We start from the raw sequence: 2,475 nt of genomic DNA, 5'->3' as shown, positions 1-2,475 counted from the left end.
GGGTGGGGGTGCCTGGTCTGGTCTAGGTGGGTGCTACATGTCTAAGTAACATCCACACCAATGAATGCCAGGTCCAGAAGTTTCCCAGCAGAACACTGAACTGTCACACGATGGTTTAAATGTTATTTACTTCTCCTGTCAGTGGCCGTAATGTTGTGGCTGATGGTAACAATCGGTAACACCTGATGACAAAAAGGAAGAATGCATGGCTCATAACTTGACAATACTGTGCAGCAACCAGTGGGAGGTATTTTTTTGTGCAGTTAAAATCACCTTGTTAGTGTTTCATCATCGACACTAGTTTTAATCAAAGTCATAATCACTGAAACATAAGGAAGAAAAAGTTCTGAAAAACACTGTGCAACAGAACCATTCAGAGTCAGATCTTTGTGCACGATGAATATTCAGATGACAGCGGTTAAAACGGTTCACTTATTGATAATTAGCATTCAGAGTGTCTGTCAACTGTTCCTCATTTGAATCCTGGTGTGATTTGTAGCTGCTGAGTTCTTCCGTCAGTCTCAGAGTGATGGCAGGTTTTTAATGAGACGTTCTGTGTTTTGCGGCGTTTGTTTTCTTCGCGGCTTGTTCAGAATCGCACGGGAAACGATAACATAAACTGTATCTTATGAAATAGTTTCCACAGGCAACCCTCGATATTTGTCCGCGTGCTCGGTCGAGTTTCTTTGGTGTTCTCTGAGACAAAAAAAAAAAAAACCTCTATTCAGAAAACCGAGGAGAAACCACACACTCTCTCAGCACACAGCGGGTTGTGTCTCTGCTTGTTTTCAGCATCGATCGCATGGATCGACCTGCTGAGCCTCACAACATCCAGTCAGTAACCAGCCAGCAACTGACTGACCGCTGCATCGATCCTCTGCTTCGCTGACTGACTGATTAAAAGCCTGACACGACTGTTTCCTGCCTGGTTATTAACGGATTGACTGGTTTCCTGTTTGATCCCACACTCGCTTGATGCTTCTCCGTTTTATCTTCTATCATTTGATTCTGTTTTGCTTTTTCTTCTCCTCTCTCTCTTTCTCTCTCTCTCTCTCTCTCAGGATCAATGAAGGTTCCTCTAATGTTCTCTAATGTTGAGGCCCAGACGGGGAGAGCGTCCCGTACGCAGCAGGCCACGGGTTTGATCCCCGCGGCAGGTCGTCTTTCAGCGAAGGGCCTGGACGTTAAAAGGTTCGAAGGGTCGATAGCTCGCTGTGTGGCTGCGGCTCGATCGGCGGGCCGATGAAAGCCGCCGATTGGCTGAGAAATCTTTACAGTTTTTTTCCCAAATGTATTATTATTATTATTTGCAAAGCTTTATTCAGATGTGTCCCGTCGATTCTGGCGACGACGCAGGTGACGCGAGGCCACGTCTGACCCCCGCACGTTCATTCACACCAAACTCAACGTTCACCTCAGGCTCCTGTCTCCGTTCCGTGGGTGGAAACTCTCCACAGTTTTCTCATCAAGTGTTTGAGTTGAGAGCAGCCTCGGGCCACGGAGAAAAAAAAAAAACACATCAGATGGAGTAATTCACACATTTGTTTTCTTCTTCTGCCATAATGGTGAAATACTAGCACGCTTTAACATGACTGATGTTTTCTGTGGACTACTAATGATAAACTCTCCGCCTGGTGAGAATAAATGAACAGGAAGGAGGGAGGTGGGAGGGAGAGCTGCTTCTTATTTATTTCTTAGCTTTTTCTCTTTTTTTTTTTCTTTATCAGTGCACGGCTCTTCAGAGCTTCAGAGCGGCGTGTTTTCACGGTGAAGTGGTAATTTCTCCGGGCGGAAGCGGATTGTTTCCCACCTTTGCTCGCTCGTCCTCCCACTCGGAGCTCGTCTGGAGCTCAGCGCTGGCGTCTTTTTTAAAAGCTGTTTTCTTGTGGCTTTAGTTGGCGAGGGCGAACGCACAAAGACCCCGGAAAAATCGCATAACCCCCCCCCCCCCACCACCACCACCCCCCCTTTTAAAAAATCTTCAGCAAGCACATGCTTTTATAACGTGCAATTTAAAAAGAGGCTGCAGTGATGCTGACACGGTTGGTGTAGAGTGATCAGAAGTAAGTGATTAAGATTACTCTTCAGGGTTTTGTGGTGTTTTTACTGTACTGTCCTATTTTCCAGCAAATATACTATTCATGAGAATAAACATGAATCTGGAATCTGTCTTTAAAACATGTTTTTTACCTTTTATAAGCCTTTAGTTTCAGTTTTCACATTACTTTATCAGTACAAATTAGATTGCTATTAAATATTGTTCAGATATTCATGCTCCCCAGAGGTTGAATCTTTCTGACTTTGATCATCCGCTGATTTTTTTGTTGAACGGAGGATAAATAAATGACTTTGACCAACAAATTGAATATCGAGTGGTATATCTTCATCTAACTCCAGCGGTGGTTCCGTCAGGGCCAGCAAATCCTTCTCTGCTGGTCTAAACTTTATCAAAATCACTGACTTCTATTTTAATAT

This window comes from Chelon labrosus (assembly GCF_963514085.1).
Source record: "Chelon labrosus genome assembly, chromosome: 8".
Classification (NCBI taxonomy): Eukaryota; Metazoa; Chordata; class Actinopteri; order Mugiliformes; family Mugilidae; genus Chelon; species Chelon labrosus.
Note: the sequence above shows the minus strand (reverse complement) of the source record.